Source organism: Lepisma saccharinum, chromosome 22 (genome assembly GCF_977018435.1).
Source record: "Lepisma saccharinum chromosome 22, izLepSacc3.1, whole genome shotgun sequence".
Lineage (NCBI taxonomy): Eukaryota > Metazoa > Arthropoda > Insecta > Zygentoma > Lepismatidae > Lepisma > Lepisma saccharinum.
The window spans coordinates 64507421-64528418 of record NC_139250.1 but is presented as its reverse complement, the minus strand read 5'-3'; the positions used below and the strand labels follow the sequence as shown (position 1 = coordinate 64528418).

General features: G+C 39.6%; 1 protein-coding gene across 1 annotated transcript in view; it reads right to left on the bottom strand.

Moving 5' to 3' along the window:
* Hs3st-B (Heparan sulfate 3-O sulfotransferase-B) overlaps positions 1-2349 on the bottom strand; it is a 39171-nt gene extending 36822 nt beyond the window's left edge. Inside the window, exon 1 of the mRNA XM_083143997.1 lies at positions 2065-2349. The gene's annotated coding sequence lies outside the window, so the exon portion shown is untranslated. The remainder of the gene's footprint in view (positions 1-2064) is intronic.
* Positions 2350-20998: the final 18649 nt, after the last annotated feature.

The window sequence follows — 20998 nt, the reverse complement described above, 5'->3', positions numbered from 1 at the left end:
TGTCGATAGACAACGTGAGTCAAAAATTTGCACGCCGAATTAGCAACGACCAATGAATGATTATAATGTTAAAAATAACGCTTTTTCCATGGGAAAAAAAGTGATCCCCAGCTTGAATAATCTTCCGCTATGCATATGAGGTAAGTAGCAATGATTTTTATTTGAAAACAAACGAGTTTAATGTGTCTCCGGCTGGTACCTAATCGATGAGAAAGATCATGTCATTGGCCACCCACAGTCATAAGCCACTGCTGTCTTGGTGTCACTATATTAATAGAGCTTTCACACTAAAGTGACATGCAGCATGTTAAGTAGCAGATGTTGCGCTGCTTTGGGGAGGGGGGTTGTTACACTGTCTTTGAAGCAAAGCATCCTTCTCTGATGGGATATTGATGTAAAAACCTTTTAAGTGTACTTCCACTACGTGAACCAAATGTTCTGTGCGTTTGATGATGTAACCCCCAGTCAGTGTTTCCAACCACGCCGTTCTTTTGCAACAATTTTCAAGATGACAATTTTAACTACATGCATGGTTCATGGGGCTATGTATGAATGGTTTGTGGGGCTATCCGTAAATGGTGTGGGGGGCTACCCATGCATGGTTCATGGGGTTTTGAAACCCGAAAAAAAAAAATACGAAATCAGTAACACGAAAGTAGGTATTTTTCAGTGAAGAAGGTTGGAAACACTGCATACCCACTGATAAAAGACAACGCTAGTCAAGATACTGCCCTCCATATTGTGTGTAACGCAAGCGAAAAATGAACGAACAATTATACCAAGCGAAATCCCACCTTCAAGAATCCTTAGCAATGCAGAATACGAGGTTAGGCCTATTGTAAATTACGATTGTGCTGCATTGTATTACGTATTACTACCGTACTATGATAGTCTCTAAATACTTTACATTGTGTTAGCAACATATTCCTATGATTTGTACTTTTTCGATACCTTTCTATCTGAACAGAAGATTAAAGATTCAATTCCTTGTCAGCCAAACTTCCCCATATTCTTTCATGAAGTTTACAGAAACTTAATAAGGGGTACTACTTTACTATACCTGAGACACCTGGGAATCATATCTTTCGCATTTTTTTACATTGCTAACGTACTATTCTGCATTCCGGAACACTTATTTAGGTGAAATTATTGAATTTGTTAGGAAAGTAATGTATATTTCTTACATTTACGAGTACTTACTGTTGTTGTTTATTTCCACACACAACATGGCGATAGCTTACCGTTGATCGTTCCTTGAGCCAGAAAAACCATTGACGTTAGCCCAAAAATTCACGATAGCCCCACAAACCATCACGGGGACGAGGTATGCCTACTAGGTTAGGTTAGGCCTGTTAGGTTTGGTTCCATTAGCACTCCTTTCGTTCAATTTAGCATATACGGACAATACGAGAGCGTATTGTGCTCTCATGCAGGAAGCAAATGGCGGCAGCAGCAATAGCGCGTCGGAAATAGATTTTCGTACAAAACCACATGCATTCGCATTAAAATGAATCAAAATTACATTCCCGAACATCAACAACGCTACAGAAAATGATTTGCGTAAGTACTTTCTCCTGTAAATTTGAAGAAATCTGTCTCAGGTATAGTAAAGTGTTACCTAATAAGGAAGCATAATCGCCAAAGCAAGTTATTTCGTCAATCTGCATTCGGCATCTGCGAAGTACCCGCTGCATTCGGTGCAGTATTTTCATTTCAACCTCAGAAACCGCATCGACACAGATGTGCCAGTACGGATATCAAGAGAACAAAAATATCTTAATACAAAACGCACACATGTCTAAGACTATAACATCCTATACTCCCTTACATTTGTTGCATATTCTGAACTCTGAAATTATCGATACGGTATCTCCATACAAGTAATCAATTTTGAAGTCTTGTTTGACAATTCAATTCATGATTTACGCAACGGCTACTAAAGACGAGATGTCAATAAAGGTAGTTTTCTACAAGCTGCGCTCATTTCTACATGCAAGATGCTGATTATTAAAGCCCACAAATTCTAATACTGGAAAGATTAAATACATTAATGTTTCTAACTACCTTCTTCCAAAATAATTGTTTTTCAGCTGCATTATACACCAGCTGCCTTGTTTCGTCGTCCATGACATCTTTCTGCTTGAGGTTCGGGAAGACTACTCTTCATGCAACTCAGTACCACAAGTAAAGATATTTCATCACTTTCGTCTTCCAAGAGCTTTCATTTTTGCGTTTGCACATCAAGTAACTTGTTTATGTCACATTGACAAGAAAATCAACAAAGCATGACTTTTCGTTTCAAAAATATATAAAAGATTGACAGAGCTACTTAGAACAAGAATGTGCAGTTCCCTTCCTGCCCTTGATACTGGACAACTCGTTAATATCATTTTACATGCCCACGATTCTGGTAGAATGGGATGCATAAATATTACTAAGGCCGTGTCCGAAAGGTACAGTGGGATCCATGAGTAATACCTTGCAAATTGTCCATCACCATGTTCGTGCACTTTATTTGACCCAATAACAGCTTCAAGAATTAAAAGAAAACTCAAAACAAGCTGTTGACAACTTCTGCACCAGCATACATAAAAATCCATCGCTTAAAAACACACAGGATGTAAGAGAAAAATTAATGAAAATAGTCATGGACAATTTGCACGGTAATACTCATGGATCCCACTGTACAAGACGGAACTTGAAGCGAGCAACCTCCAAGTCAGTAGCAGATTCTGCCTATTCGCACATTCGCACTTGCACACCAAAATTAAATATGTGATGCAATTATTTTTTTATTATATATATTCCCTGAACACTATCTCCTTCAAAACATCAAACGTTCCCGCACCCCATCACCAGCCATATAAGCTGTTTTTTACGTCTTCAGTTCGCGGAGGCAGCAAAAGGGCAGCATCCTTAAAAATGGCGGCAGCACAAACACGGTATACCACACAGGCCCGTAGCTAGATGGGGGTAGGGGGGCAACTTCCCCCCTGAGGGCCTGCTTTACCCCCCTGTGAAAAATACAGAACACATTCCTACCTGGAATTCTCACTAATCTTTACAATTGTATCATGTGTAACTCTAGCAACATAACAGAACACTTATTGATTTTGTGATTTATTAGGGTGTATAGGATTCCGTATAATGTCGTATCAGGATTGAGGGGGGATTCCCTTCCTGATTCAAAATGATACCGCAATTTTCAGTATCTAGAACAGTTGTGACATTTTGAGTAGTCTTGTATTAAATGTGCCTAATGTGTTCGGATGTTTTTCTTGGATGTGTTGCTATGAACTTGGAACTGCTTAAATTTTTTTGTTTCCCTAGTCTACCGTTTGGTAATTGTGATTCATGTGGTAGAGAGAGGGAGTCGCTTCGTATTAAATGGTTTTAGGTAGAGAAAAACGGCGCTGATAAAATACATACTTTACAACGTTTACTGTACACGTATGGAAGAATATTTTAGCTTTTTCAATTGTAAACATGCCTTTCGTGCTATATGCGCTCGGAAACCACAGACAAAAAACGCAGCTTTGCGAACTCACAGATTATCTTTCACATGGCCAAACTTTGCTCTGATTGGCTGTTCCACAGAATCTCGTCGAAGAAAGTTAGTAGCAATTAGAATATGTCCTATTCACGATTAAAATTAACCGATATGCCATCTGCCGGGATTTTCAGGAAGTACTCTAAGTAGGATACGTTGTGTTGAAGTCGTTTAAAGCATGGTGAATATGCGAGAAAGTAAGGTCTACTGTTCAGGTTTTTTTTTGTTTTTTTTTTTGCTCTAAATAGTTTTATGGGTCAGAACAAATTAAAAGTTTTCATGTGTTTCCACCCCGTGGAATCAACAAAATGAAATTTGTTAATAAATCAGGGAAAACGTAATTGACAGAAGATTGGTATGGGGGATATAACACTGTAATTCGGCAAGGAAATTACGAAGAATGCACGAGTCTGCTTCCTTTATTTATCGAGAGATAAATATATATTTCCATGAAAGTAAAGTTTTAAATTGTACTTTATAAATAAAGCTTTTTTTTTCCGAAAAATCATGAAGCGTCTTAACCAATGCGTCCATGTATTACCGGTGTTACGCATGTGTGAAATTTGGAACAGGTGCAAGTCGATTAAGAGGGAAGATGAAAATAGTTTGAGAATGAATTAATGTCAAATGTAACCAGAAAAAAAAGTGGATATGCTAATGTTACTGTTTCATTCAGTACGATGTCCTTTTTCAGTGAGTATAGCCTGGTCATGAAATCGTGAATATTATTATTAAACCAGCCTTTCTCTTTCGAGAAAGAACTGCAACGATATGTTCGCATATTTCTCCTGTCCCAGCTTTTCAAGTACAGGCTAATTTCAATTTCTTTATTTTCAAATAATTTCCGAGAACCCCAGATACAACATGACGTGCAGATGATACAGCACTGCTTTGGACAACCAGTGCGTATACATACTTCGTCTGCATTTTCCGTGTTATTTTTGCCTATCATAATTAAATGCTTCGTTCTCAGTACAGCTTCACATTTGTTAGAGTACCTGGAATTCACATCGCATTCGCAATATTTAAAAATAATGCGTAATTTAAACATTTTCTACCATACCAGTCATGACAACACGCTGCTCTTTTGTACTACTGCTGAATGTAAACAAAGATCTATCCTACTTAGAGCGGCCATATTGGAAGCGACACTAGCGCTCAGGTGGTAATTTTAATCGCGAATTCCTCAAAACAAGTCAAGCAGTCAGCCAGGCGGCCATGATTTCTACCTAGAAAGTCAGTTCATCGCCATCTAGGGCATTCCAACTACAGTAGATATCCAGTTCCGTGTGATAGGGGCTTTAATCTAAGAATAGCAGGAAATGGAATATCATGATGGAATTAGTTTTTACGTGTTCCTTGCATTTTTTTTCTTCCAGACGGCCAGACTTGGAAGGGGCACAGATGATGCTCGATTTTTATTTTTTTATTTTTTTTTCGTTGCAGTTTCAAGATATCATCCCTTTTCTGTTACTTATCTCTTTTGGGGGAGGGAGCAAGTAACTCTGTGTACCCTGCTATATCTGCCAATGCGACACAATATATTTAAAATTTGCCCCCTCTAGGATTGACTTCGGCCCCCCTACAAAGAATTCCTGGCTACGGGCATGATACCACTTCGCAAGTTTAGATGCTAATAACTGCTGAAGATTTTGGAAAATAATGTTTTCTCTTAAAAGAATAAGAGAAAAACATTAGCACTGTTGAAAAATGCAACACGTGTAACCCTTGGCAGTCAATGTGAGTACATAACATATGTTATTCAAGTTGATATACCACTTTACGGACACACTAGCATAAAGTTGCATTACCCGTATATTAGGAGTTGTATATTCTAATGAAACCCTTCTGATACGGTTTTCAAATATATTCTCCAATACGAACTAGTCAATTAAATTACATAAATTTCACAACATTCAAAGTGCAAAAGTTGTGGTGTTTACATTAAGTTACCATATTATAGACCGTGTTAAAAATGTAAACATAAACATTGGTGAGGTCTTCCCGGACGATAGTCAAGAAAGGTATTTGTTAAAAGTTCTACTATGAAGGAGTGGACGGCTAGAATCCGTCGGATGATCAACTGCAGACAGTGGCGAAGCGTGACATTTTTACGTAGTCATCGCAAGACTTGCGAAACGTCAGGGTCAATCTTTCAACCCGGGAAAGATAAATTCTCTATTCCGTGTGGTGTGGCCTCGATCCGTTGCTTTCGCGTGCATGGTGAATGCAGGCCCGTACCCAGGATTTTTTTTTTGGGGGGGGGGCAAGCCCAAAACCTTGGTTATATAATGTGCATATATATATAACCGCATGTTTAGAAGTAAGAAAAGAGATTACTTGAAAAGCAAAATTAACGAAATTGAAACAAACAGCAAAAATAAAAATATAAGAGATTTATATAAAGGTGTAAATGAATTTAGAAAGGGGTGGCAAGCTAAAGTAAACTTGATAAAAGATAAAGACGGTGATTTTCTAGCTCACCCAAGTGATATTCTAAATAGATGGAAGAACTACTTTAATGACCTTTTAAATGTTCATGTAGGAGATAAATCAGAAGTAAATGAAGTGCACACAGCAGAACCTTTAGTTCCAGAACCTAACTTGACTGAAGTTAAAGATGCTATTAAAAGGCTAAAGAATAACAAAGCACCTGGCATTGATTTAATACCAGCTGAGTTAATTAAATATGGTGGAAATTCATTAATATGTCAAATTCATAAATTGATTTGTTTAATATGGAATAAAGAAGCCTCATCCCACTCTATGCCATGTCCTGTTTCTCTCGTGTGTTTAAATATCGCATTTCTCTCTCTCTTAAGCCGTACATCATCGCTAAGTTGTTTCAACCTGTCTTTCAGCCTCTTTTTCGTTTCTCCTATTAGTATAGGTAAAATAAGGTTGGAGACGGAAATAATTACTAGAAAGCTGATTCCTTCTGAAATACGTTCTTTAGGTCTCCCTGTACTTCCCCAGAAAAATCCCAAAAAATCCTGCATGGGGAACACCCTTAAATTTTGAATAAACGACCGCCATCTTGGATTTTTCAAAAAAATGCGATAACTCAGTAATGAACAATGATAAGGAGGTGCTCTTGGTGCCAAACGTTTCAGTTTTGGAAGAAGGAACTTATTACTGCAAAAAAAAGTGTATAGTGCAAATATATTTCTCACGATTCCTTTGACAGCATTTTCGCCTAGCTCCTCGGCTGAGTCACAATTAACTCTATCATCGGCAACAATTCCTGAAGACAGGGAAATGAGCTCTTCGGATTTGTTGAAAGGCGAATGTTGATTCAGCCAAACTAAAAATTTCCTCACTGGTATCTCGAGTCTGCCACGATCTTGATAAAGAAATGTGCTGGTCGGAGGATTCACCTGTCACTCCTGCGAAAGCTTCCACTGCTTCCATCACCTGGAGACTTCCTGGCATGGTGCAAATCCAATGCGTTACAATGCTGTCAGACATATTTCGGCCTTGTGTCAGCCACCGCTAACCTTCATAGATGGCATTAAGACCTGCTCTACGGTCATGTCCGTCCAAACGCCGCACCAAAACTTATCCGATCGCCGAACTGCAAAATAACCCTGACTGACAAAATGTTCAAACTCTTGATCCGACAAAGTAGTCTTAAGTTTAGACATATTCTGGAGGTAGAGATGGGCTGATTTAGCGTAATGAATATGGCCAGCTGCATGGAGGAGAACTAACATGCGTTTAACGGAGAAGAGATGAAGGTTCCAGCCGCCTGTTCTTTCCGCTCTCACTAAGTCATGCATTATAGAAACTTGCTTAAAATACTGCAGCCATAATTTAGCAGTACGACTTCTTTCTTCAAGTGTCTTCATCACACTGAATACAGCACTCAGTAAAGGTTTGACTTTGGATAGGAAAGATTCTGCGGAGGAGGACAACTTTAACACCTCACTGTGAATTCCCCTGAGAGTTTGAACGTCAGGCTGATCAAAAGTCCGCCTTCCTCACAACACTCCAAAATCAAGTGAGCGATAGCTGCCTGAGACAGCGAATGAGCTCGTAATGCTCTTGCATAAGCATGCCCATTAGCCATGTGGACAATAGCGTTCTTGGAAAATACCTCACCCCACATTTCTTCCATACTACTGCCACCCATGATTTTGCCCACCGCACCCATGTAAACTCATAAGCAGATGAAATCCACTTAATCTCACGATTACCTTGGACAGCTCATCAGATTCGTCTGCCTGATAGACTATATCCATGGCTTTAATGAAAAGTGGCTGATCAAATGTCACAGTACACCTTTGTTGCCGCTTCCTGCATTCTTCTACCGCGAAACGAAGGCATGTGTTAATTGAGGTGGGGTTAGAAGGTTGAAGATTGACGAAGGGCAAGGGTATCACTGCTGACTTTTCATAGGATCTTTTTCCTGTGGCAATCTCCATGAAACCACTCCATCCCGTATGAGGTTCTTCAGCTGACTTGGGACCTGCCATCCAAATCCATTAGTATGAGGTTCGATTTCTGCATCCATCGTCCGCAATTCCAGGGAGATGACGTCCTCCATTACCAGGCTATTCAATCCATGGTGCTTGGGTCGGTCGTGAGTGACGATTGGGATTAAGCCAAACTTTCCAACAACAGTTGCCGTTGGTATAATCTTCGGTCGTGGAACACGAGAACTCGTCTGAACAGCTGAAGAACGTGTCACACACTGCACTTCTCCCATCACGTGAAAGGTTCCCATGTCCATCCACAGTGCGAGTGTTATGATCAGCATTATCGAAGACAAACTGCACAAATCCATGTTTCTGAACTTCACTTGAAGTGTTCATTGTCACGGAAGTTTCATACTTACAGAGTTCACTGTAGGAAACAGTGCAGCCTAAATTATGCAGAAGGTTAATTAGATGTTTTGATCGGAAAAGCCTATGAAGAAACACTCCAATTTCAACCTGCACAGCTGACACAAATGAACGTGGATGCACCGAAGAAATGATAGAGTGCTCAACACTCAACACTTCTTATTGCAAGGTGGACCATTACTGGTTTCATTAGACCAGAAAGCAGATGAGTGAGCATCTCACCTACTTGATTTTCTCCACCTTCTTCGTAGGTTGGATATGTCGAGCAATCATAAACTTTAGATCTTATCTCTTCTTGGAGGATGGTAATAGCCGCATCTATAATCTTCTTATTTTCTTCGACAGCGTTTTTTTTTTCTGTCGCTGTACCACTTGTCCATTAAAATCGTCGATGCAACGGGCCTAAAAGAAACATCAGTCCCGAAACATTTCTTGCTGGATGACATAAGAACAGTATTGCCGTAGCGTGCTGATAAAAGCTCCCGCAGACGCTTTTCACTGTATAACTTGTCACTGTCCGGACTGAACTTTAATAGCATCTCCATAAGGTCAGACAGCAGGTACTGGCAGTCATCGTTGTAATCCAGGAAGTTGCATAATTTATTGAAAGCCTCTAACTTCCGATCACATTTTCAGATGGCTCGCCTGGCATACTTGAACCAACAATTGAAAATCGTGCATCATAGTTTTTATGATATTGCGCTTCGGTCGCAATCAGTTCACATTCGCTATTAATGCGATTTAGAACTATTTTCCCCCACTTGTTGCACCTATTTGCACACATATTCCGAATACTTGACATTTTTTAAAAATTTTCCACTTGGCATATTTTTGGATGGCGATGTGGGTGCTTGTTGCAAGCTTCCTTATCAACGACTCCCCGCAATAAAGACAGCACGTTTTAAAGTCGAAGGGATGTAGGTAACTTTTGAGGAGGGGGTTTCTTGCATTTGTTCCTACAGGTAGAGACACTGGAACGTAATTTCCATGTCTGGTATAACGTTTTCTGCACTGTACATGCATTCGCACATGACTAACGCCCTCAATTTTCCCCCCAATCCCATCTTTTCTCTTTATACTGAGATTCCTCAAAGTCTCTAACCCTCTTGTCACATTAAGACTGTCAATGTCCACCATCCCGCCTTCACCGAAGAAAATGCACTCCTCCTCCATCTTCTATTTAGCTTTCCAACAACCGCATACGATCACTAAGACCTGACAAGAAAAAAACTGTTAATAATGGTAATGCCGTTTTTTCTGAACATTCAGTTTTTTTTTGTCAAAATTCTTATTGATTTCATCAAATTTTTACTGTAAACTGGACTTTTTTTTAGAAAAGATGTTTTAATAGATTATACTACACAAACCATGCATTTTAGTGCAAAACAGCAACTCCCTATAATTGTCCATTACTGATTTATCGCAGTTTTTAAAAAAATCCAAGATGGCGGCCATTTATTCAAAAATTTAAGGGTGTTCCCCATGCATAATTTTTTGGGATTTTTCTGGGGAAGTACAAGGGGACCTAAAGAACGCATTTCAGAAGGAATTAGCTTTCTAATAATTATTTCCGTTTCGAGCAAAATTTAGGTCTAAATGTACTATACTATATGTACACACTCTGACATTCTTTACATTGCACTTCGTAGATAATCCCTTCCTCTTCCTCTTCTCTGTTTTCCGTTTTCTTGTTTGCATTCTTTGCTATTCCTAAGATGCTTCTCCCTCCCATCCTATAAGATTTAATGCCCGCTTTTCTAAGCACTTTGCATATTTTTTCTGTGGTATTCCCCATACTCGTTATTCCAAACCTTCTCTCTTTTTCTTTCTCTTTTTCTTGCTCTTCCAATTCTCCATGCCACTTTTCTTCCTTCTTCTGTTTACGTCCAGACTATCCTCCTTCTCATAGCCATTATTTTCCAGCTGTTTCCATTGGCTATTTATTTTGCCTTCTTTTTCACATTCTTTCGTGAATATATTTTTGATTCTGTCCTCCATAATCTTTATAAAATTTATTTTTGTCACCTCACTTACATCATTTCTTTTGTGGCAGAATACCCCTGCTGCACACTTCTTCTGATGCCAAGAGGTTTCAATTTCTTGTCCTCTCTTCCTTTTCATTAATATATCTAGGAAGCTTATCTTATCTTATTATAAGAGAAAATGAAGTATTTTCAAGCCGATGAAAGTTCAAAGCAACTACGGGGGAAGGGATTGCAGATGCGCAACCACAAGGGGCAGAGGGGCATTGCTTATTCCTAACCTTGGATGGAAATCAATTCTACTGGGGCAAACATTGAAGTAAAAGAAAGCAAGACTAGCAGAATCTAAGTGTAGCAGGACAAAAGGATACTCAAGATGGAATTAGTTTTCACGTCTTTCTTGCATTATTTTTCCAGACGGCCAGAAGCACCTGCAAGGGGGCACAGAGGGGCAATTGCCCCCACGACTTCAAATTTTATACAAATAAAAATACATTTTGTAAAATTTTCTTGCTTGCTTCGCTCTCAATATCTGCTTTTCTTACAGTCTTGTCAAGATCATAGCCGTAACTAGGGGGCGGCGGAACTTGTCCCTGGGCGCCGAACAATTTGAATGAGAAAAATTGTAAAAGAGAATGCCATGGCATCCCATGAAATTTTTTGCATCCTATTAAATCAATTAAGGGCCGTTTTTTCAATGTTCAGTTAAGGTTCATGTTAGCACGTAACTGGAAGTTAGTGAAAACTTCTGTTTTTCAATGTACAGTTAGCTCGTAACTGGAACTCTGGTGGCGATTATCTTTACTGGTGCTTCTTCTTGCAGTTACCAGCCTAACTGGAAGTTACGAGGCAACATGGAAGCCTCGTGCAGCTATCGAAATTCCACACTCGCAACTTCACTACCAGATTAAACAAGATATGATTCATAAAACTTTTAAATTGGTACAGAAAAAGACTTTTTTTGTTTGGCAGAGCTTACCAACGTCCATGCAAATATGGAAATTAAGCAGCGTAGTTGCTAGAATTCGCTTGGTAAGGTTGTGTTAGAGAATTTGTGGCCAGGATATCCAGTCTACTAGAGTGCGCGTCAAATCTCCTGCATATGGCCTTGAACTGCTGAACAGCACCAGCGAATCGCAGACGTGCGGCGTTGCCTAGTTCAGAACCTGTTTCACCTCGCTATTAAATCGTGTACCTGGCGCTCGGATATAAATATATTATTTCAAGTGTCAGTAGTTCAACAGATGGAAAGATAATGAATTTGCGAGTATGTACGAAAAACAAGCGTGATTGTAGCTTATACCGTTCCCTCTGTAGAAGCAATGTCATTATAAACGTATTTGCATTGTATCGTTTTTGTTCTCCCTTCGTTCCTGTTGCATTCCGAAACTTTCCGATTATCGAAGGGAACAGGGCAGGTTCGTTCCCAGTGATGGTAGAAGGAGAAATTGACGAACAGGATACCGTCACTGTTCGTTTTTCCCACGTTTTAGTGTGTGTGTGTGTGTGTGTGTGTGTGTGTGCAGCATGTCGTTGAGTAAACCAAGTGGTAGTGATAGCGAGAGAAGAGAGAACAATACAGTGTTGTACGAAGCCAGGCACGACGGGTGATTTTTCAGGTGTACAATTTTTTTTAAAAAAAATGTTCGAGTGAAGAAGAGAGCAGTAAAATTGACTTTAAGAAGTGCCAGGCTCTAACAGCTCAAGCGTGTGGTGTGAATCAAGCAACCGTTTCTCGGATATGTTCGGGGGCAAAACAATGTGGATCGGGGCCTGCTCCAATGTTTCAATCACCTAGAAAGCACATTAACGTACCAAAAAAGAACGACAAACTTAGATAACTTTGAAAAAGACGTAGTTCGTAGAACCGTCTTTGAAATTTACGATTGTGGCGAATTTTCTACTGCCAAAAGGATAACGTACTCTTTACGGGGCAAAATATCTTACAAAGGCTGTACAACTTCCACTTTGAGAATATTGAAACAATTATGCAGTCCCTCTGGCACAATCAGGTATGTTCTATTCTTCCATTAAGTTTATTATATGTTATATTATCTAATGTTCCGTGCTCTCCGTGACAAGGCGTTTCGCTCAACCACGCTGTCTCTTTTCCGTGTGAGATTTCGACATGGCACCGCTGCAGTGCGCTGCTATTGGCTATCGGCATATGCAGGAGATTTGACGCGCACTATAGGCGGGACAATCTCCAATCGGTAATTTGGTGTAGTGGTTAGCGGCACCACCTTTCGGAGCGTATTGTGTTTTGTAATACGAGTTCGAGTCCTGGTCAAGTGTATTTTTTTTTGTTGTCAATTATTTATTACGTGTGTTGCATTTAATTCACGCTTTATTGTTGAATGATCTTCTCGAATAAATATTAGAGTAAATTTTAAAATTATTTTTACTCGTACCTTCATATTTTTTGAAGTTTAGAAAGCATGCTTACTATTAACATCATGTTTTTTCGCTCAACAACATGCATAGAGAGGTACAATGTATGCAGTCACATGTACAATATTTACATATTAATAATAATAATAGTGTTTGTATCAACAAACCGTTATTATTAATGTCTCGACTTTCGACTTCTTCACGCTTCTTCTACAAGAAAGTATCTGCGCTTGCGCCTCATAACATCATTTCCCCCACGTGGAATTGGCCTTTATTAGAAGAAAACCAAATTTGTAGTGCTGTCTTTCGTTAATTTATTTCGTAAGCATACAAAATGGATGCGCAGCCATTGTTCCTATCGTTTCAAAATGCAATAACGTGCTTTCGAGCGCGGCGTGCTGGTAGTTCTATATTTAAACGCCAGGCTGTGTGCCAGTCGACGCGGTTCGAAACTATACTAACAGATGGCGCGCAGGTCGATTTCCTGTAATTTCCATGCTTCAGAATTGCCAACACACTGTTTCTGAGAACGAACCATGGTTTAGTTAACTGGCAGTAACTTTCACATTGAAAAACCCGGTGCTGATTAAGACTGGCTGTTATCTCCAACTGGCAGTTCGTTAACAGAAAGATTAACAGGACATTGAAAAACTGGCCCTAAATTGATTGTCAGGGATCATTGCACAACCCTCGTCACACGATGTGCACAGGCCACACTTGTTGACATTGCCTGAATCTCACATTTCACGATATGTCTGGATGCCTTGAACTAAATGCATAAAACCAGTCTTTTCCAGCTCTCCCATTTGGAAAAGGATTGCTTAGTTTGTTTTCTTCACATATTCTGTAAGCGGCCTCACAAACGTCTTTTCTGGTTAAACCAAATCCAACTCTCTGTAAACGAATAATTCTCTGTCTTAATTCCAGTTCCATTTCCTAGGACAGCACAGAGTCGCGACCAAGTTTTCGACTGGGTTGTTTGTCTTTTCGCGATACCCAGTCCCTCAAAGTTCTGCGAGGAATTTGGAACAAACGTGCAGCACATGCTATCTTCATCCCTTGTTTGATGGCCGCCATAGCTTGCCTCAAGTCATCTACTAACCATTTGGCCCGTATATTTCTACATTTCCTCGCCATCTGAAAGAGGAAATTAACCGAGAATAAATATCTGTACGCCTCGAAAGTAACTGAGCAAGGATAAACCTATTTTCGAAATGAACATTTCCTTAAATTTGAGTTTAACTTGAGTGGCGTTATTCCCCGACACGATGATGGCGTTATTTCCCGAAATAACAGATTGCAGTTTAACCAACTGTTCTAAACTTACGACACCGACCATAAAAACCGTACAAACATCGTTCACTTACGTAATAAACGTATTGTGTACATACAGCATTGTTAACATTTAAAATCTAATCCTACAATATGTAACATTTTCAATATCGCTATATTATAAATCTTATGCCCCTATCACACGGAACTGGATTTCTAGTAGGAACGCTCTAGTTGACGCTGGACTGGCTACCCATTTGCTAGTTTTCGCCTCACACGCTACTTGTTACACCGTACTTGTCGATAGTCTTTCGTTCCCAAAATGGCGGCCGCGCGAGATGTAAACAACGTATCACTTCACACTTTTAAAATACGATAACTATTCAACCGTGAGGAATATCGCTTCGTATTAAATGGTTTTAGGTAGAGAAGAATGGCACTGATAAAATACATACTTTACAACGTTTACTGTACACGTATGGAAGAATATTTTAGCTTTTTCAATTGTAAACATGCCTTTCGTGCTGTATGCACTCGGAAGCCACAGACAAAAAAAGGCTACTTTACAAACTCACAGAATATCTTCACATGGCCAAACTTTGCTCTGATTGGCTGTTCCACAGAATCTAGTCGAAGAAGTTAGTAGCAATTAGAACATGTCCTATTCCTCAAAGCCAGTCAAGCAGTCAGCCAGGCGGCCATAATTTCTACCTAGAAAGTCAGTTCATCGCCAACTAGGGCATTCCAACTAGAAATCCAGTTCCGTGTGATAGGGGCTTTACATAATCTGAAAATTGATATATGCTTAGTTCAATTTTCGGCTACAGAGGCCGTCGTCCCCTGAATAGCTCTACCGGTGCTGCCAACAGCGGCAAATCGTGGTACTTGTGGGCTAGCCGTAACCTCGGTACACAGCCGCACTTGCACTCGATCGCCTGGGAACGAAGCGACAACAACCAGCCTTGCTGCACTGACTTCCTTTTCCTTGCCGGAGGAGAGAGACGTACCTGACCATGCTGTTGGTAGAATAGAGGCCAGCCATTTCAGCCAAGAGCGTGATGGGCCTGCGACTTAGAACATAGGACTACAAACGGAGTGTGGTGCACGTAGCAATAGAGGCAGAACTTTGTGTATTAGGTACGTAAACTCTCCCCGTGCAATAGGAACATTACATCGCATTTTTGCAGTAATTGTGTCGTAAATTTTACGTTCCCCCTTTTTATTTTCACTTAAAGGCGATAAAGACTTGTACGTTCAATACCCCCCCTTTTGTCCTACTTGAGTGCGTGTTGATAGACAAATTGTCCATGTACCCCTGTTTGTTAAATGGACAAAACAATAATAATTGGACGTGACGTATATGAACAGAATTTAGTTACGTTGGTTGATCTTTGTGCTCTAAACGTTTATTTAGGTTATTTGCGCCTAGTGCACGCATCAATAATCAAATAACGTGCGCGCGCTAATTTAATGAACAGTCGAGCCTCCATCTTCGCACTAACAATGCAATTTTCACCACCCATTTAACGTTTGTCTAGTGATTCAAAATCAAGTTTAATTAATTTGGAACTTGTAGAGAAAAGACTGCGATCCTTTATTGACTCCCTAGTTGGGACAGAACTAGTTATTCCAGTTAGTATCTCCCCCTCCTTTGCGGTAGCATTAGAATACCCAAGGATCAGAATAATAACTATAATATTCTGGCATGGTTATACCCAATTGCATTAATTAATGTATTGGTTAAATGTTGAATTTATAATTGTGTGATTCAGTGTGTTGCAATAATGCATGCATGTGTACGTAACGCGTATTTATGATTGATGCTCAATTAAATGCTAATGGTTGAATAGGTGCACGCGGGACGTGCTATAAATGAACGCGTGGCTGCACGCATTTTGATAAACACAGACATTTAATGTATGGTTATTGTTAAAGTTGATACTGTTACGAGCAGTCTTGTTTTGGGGAAATAAAACGGTGTTATTGAGCAATTATATTTATCTGTTTATAGTTGAAATTTTAAGTACAATATTTTGCTTACTTCCTTTGAATCCTAGTTCGTTAGCTAATGTAAGAAAGGTACGTCACCCGACGAATGATAACCAAAAATACGAGTGGTTTTGATGGGGCATTTGTTGTAAAAAAAAAAAAAGAGAGAGGTAAAGACGTTGGTTTAATTACTAAAACTAATATATACAATGGAGAAGGCTTAAAAGGCTATTCATTGTCGGGACCCTTCGTTTAGGCACATGTAATAATCATATACGTGTGTTTCTCTTACAGGGCCTTTGTCTCGCGCTTCTCGCGGGTTCTGCTCGTAAACTCCCGCATTATCTTGCGACAAGTGCGACACAAATTTAGAATTTGTAACTAATAGTACGGGTCTCAATTTCATTTTTGCAGCTGCGGTTGCCGCGCAGCCGCTTCCAATTTAAATATCGCGAGCAACCGCAACTTGACCCCAACTAATACGTTACAAATAGAAAAACACTCGCCTTTGTCGGCGCGATGGAAATGTGGAACCTTTTTCCTCGAAACGCAACTCAAACGTCTACACTGTTCAAACTGTTTTTCTTAAATGATTGCTCGACAATAGCAACCGTTCTTAGCAATGCTACCAGGCACCATTGTTTATCGCATTATGGTGAGTCACCCCTTAACTTTACATGCGTCCATGCTTTCAGAGTTGAAACTTTGAAATGGCGTTATTTCCCGCCTGGCGTTATTCATCGAAGTTACCTACACACACACACACACCATCACACAGACAACCCCCCCACACACACACATGTACCCATCAATGCAATAAAACTAAAACAGTCAGATAAAATTAGGTTTTTCTTTCCCGACTGAACTTTCAAGGCTTTTGACCCCATAATCATAGGGTCTGCGCACGCCTATGGCCTGTCTAATTTCTACGTTCTAGGGGCCTAGGGTGAGAATGACAACCACCTTCGCAGCTACGGCTCCATTTCTTACTAGTCCAATTTGATATAATTTTAAAATCTTATCAATGACTGTAGAAGGACATTTCCTCATCAAGACTGCAGTTCGAAAGAAGTCAAAACAGGGAGCAAATATGGTGAACTGTCCCGACCAAATTGGAACAGTTAGTAGCTTCTCATAAATGATTATGAAACTAAAATTACTAAATATAGTAGACTGCAGACTTCTGCAGTCTGTCTCTCTCCAGAGACAACCCATTAATTTATACAGGAAGAAAATCTAAATTCTTGCAAAATCTTAAAAATTATCCGTTAATTTTGTAGGTTTGCATCAAAATATATCATCGCTCGAGGGGAGGGCATGGCCACCTTGCCCCCCCCCCCTGGGTACGGGCCCGGATGAATGCTTGCTTGGGTCTCGTGTCGCTTGTCACTTCTGTCTGAAATCTTCCTAGGAGATCTTTCAATCCGAAGCGACACGCGTCTCTTGGAAGCAAACCATCAGTAATCAATACAACCTTTCAAACCGAAACAACAGGACAAGCTGCAAGTGTCGCTCAGACTCCAAATGGCGTGTATCTAATTGCCTCGGTCTATTGGTCGCCCATGCGTCATGAATGCTTGCTTATAGAGCAGGGGCGGATCCTGGATTCAGTTTTTGTGGTAGGGAGCACCAATTTCCAAAAGTGTACACCTTCCAGCGGGCGCGTGACGCATTTTTTACGTCATTTAGTATCATTCATTATGAGCAAGGATTTTTATAATATAAACGTAAATGTTGTTGGGTCTACATTCATTGATATCATATCTGACGTTAATATAAATGAAACATATTGAAATACAAGTTAGAATGCTGAAAAAAGAAGAAAAAACAGTACGTAACTTATAACATATTTATAGCGCACCACGCTTTTCATCAGCAGGCGCGTGTCGTACTTTTTACGACAGATATTCCTGCTGAAAACCTAAATGTTACAAGTCTATGTACAAACACTTTACATTCCAAGTTGAAGAGGGACCGAGTCGAGTAAAAATTCTCTAAGTCATATGAAAAATTATGGGCAGTCTATGGCAATATCCTGTGTACACACTCCCGCCTCCCCCTTCCCTCACCTCACACACACCAACACACACACACAAACAAACACACACACACTATATCTCGTATAAACTAAGTAAAATAAACCAAATAATAAGAACTTACTTTCACATTTTCGGATATGTCCGTCCCCTCAAAACATCCTGGGAACGAGCCTAGCTACCAAAGTAAGTCAAGTCGCGATTAGCCTTTCTGTGCATAAAGCGGACTCAAAAACAAAATCAAAATCAATCAATCTATTCTATTCGAGAAACTTGAAGGATACACTGAATTTCGCTAACGTCTACGTTTTGTCAACTCATTTTCAACAATGACCTGACGAAATAATTACAGAACAGGAGCAGGCGCGCAGCGCAAACTTTACGACACGGTGTTCTGATCTGAAATAAACAACAATTGACAGAGTATAACATATGGATTAGTAACAATGACTGCTAATATGCAACACAAAATACCTCTTTGAGGAATACATAAAAAGCATAGGTCGACGAATTCAAAGGAAACACAAAAAAATTAAAGAAAATTACTTTTGGCGTAAATTTTGCGCAGGCGCGCCCGCTCGAATTAAAGTTTACCATGGTGAAACAAGTCTTTATACTTTAATATTTCTTTAAGTACCAATTCCAGTCATCTGTACTAGGGATGGCCAGATCCGGATCCTGGCAGATCCGAAATCCGGATCCGATTGGTTCCGGATCCTAATTTTTTTCGGATCCGGATTTTTCAGATCCGGATCCGTTTTTCCATCTAACATGAGCGCTTCTTTGGAAAGTAAGAATGTGTTTATAACATATTGTTACCTGCTAATATAGCATATATATATATATATATATATATATATATATATATATATATATATATATATATATATATATATATATATAGTGTGTATGCGCGCGTGGGAGATTTGTAATTAATACACTTACAAGGGAGGTCATCTAAGTGTCCCCCTCCGATTTCCATGAAACTTGGCAGGTGTATAGAGGGGCCCAAAGGAAGAAATACGTGTTTTTGTGTTTCAGCTAAAAAAAATTGTTTTAGTGGGCAACACCTCCCCTCAAATGTCAAGATGAGGAGAAATTGAAGTGGGGAGCTGACCCCGAAACCACGTAAATATGGCATAGGAAGAAACTGGGGGCATAGGGCCCCTCTATACACCTGCCAAATTTCATGGAAATCGGACGGGGATACAGGGGTCAGATACCCACGTCAATGTGTCCTCATCTTGACATTTGAGGCGGGTTTTGCCCCCTAAAACAGTTTTTTAGCCGAAACAAACAAACACGTATTTCTTCCTTTGGGTCCCTCTATACACTTGCCAAGTTTCATGGAAATGGGAGTGGGGCACAGGGGTCAAATGCCCACTTAAATTTGTCCTCATTTTGACATTTGAGGGGGTTTGCCCCCTAAAACAGTTTTTTAGCCGAAATCAAAAAACATGTATTTCTTCCTTTGGGTCCCTTTAAACACCTGCCAAGTTTCATGGAAATCGGAGGGAGACACAGGGGTCAGATCCCCACGTCAATGTGTCCTCATCTTGACATTTGAGGCGGGTTTTGCCCCCTAAAACAGTTTTTTAGCCGAAACAAACAAACACGTATTTCTTCCTTTGGGCCCCTCTATACACCTGCCAAATTTCATGGAAATCGGACGGGGATACAGGGGTCAGATACCCACGTCAATGTGTCCTCATTTTGACATTTGAGGGGGTTTGCCCCCTAAAACAGTTTTTTAGCCGAAACCAAAAAACACGTATTTCTTCCTTTGGGTACCTTTAAACACCTGCCAAGTTTCATGGAAATCGGAGGAAGACACTTAGATAACCTCCCTTGTTAGTCCTACACTTTGTAATTATATAACACTGCATACATTATAATGTTTTATTTTAATTTGTAAAACTGTAATTGTTGAACAATTGTGTAATTTTTGTATAACATTTCTATCTTGTTAAATGTGTTAATGGTTTCATCCTGGAATGGAATGTCTCACATTTATGTGTGTTTCCATTTCCAATACATTCGAATGAATACATATTCGTTTCAATGGCATTTACAAAATCACGTCTGACATTTTATGTTAAAAAAGTAAGATCAGTTTTGTGCACGAGTGTGTTAGCCGATGCGTAGCAAAGTATTTTAGGAACAACAGTTGAAAAAATCTTGAAGGACTAACTAATGAAAAATTTCTTTGTAATCGAAGATCATAATACCTTTTAAGGTGTGGTAATATTATAATGGGATTGAGATACGAAACTCTCGGATCTGGATTTTCGGATCCGGATCCAGAACTTTCGGACCCGGATCCGGAATTTTCGGATCCGGATCCAGATCCGTAATTTTTGGATCCGGATCCGTAATTTTTGGATCCGGATCCGTAATTTTTGGATCCGGATCCGGATCTGTAACTTTTGTATCCGGATCCGGATCCGTTTGGCAATCCCTAATCTGTACATCCGGCCAAGTTATTAAGAACAACTAGATTTAAAAATTACATCGTAAAAGAAAACAATATATTAAAAATAGCGTATTCCACACGAACACAGAAACACACAAGTTACAGAAGTATTTTCATATAATAAACAGTCTGTTTTACTTCATTTCTTAATTCTTTTTTGTTTTATAATTGGTTTAAACATTTCTTCTATCGTTTGTTTTAACAAATGAGTTATTCGTGGAGATTCCCGCAGGAACTTAAGTAGTATAAAATACAATATTATAAACCCAAGAAAGTATGAACCCCCCTCAAGCAGATTTGGCTACACTTAAAACAAGCTCAACATGCCCATATGAGCTTTTTGCTCAAGTGTGGAACCCTGTCTAATCCAAGATTTTTGTAAAAAAGCCCTTATGGATTCCATGAGAAAGTATGACCCCCCTCAGATTAATGAGGCTACACTTACAAAAGGCACTTCTGTG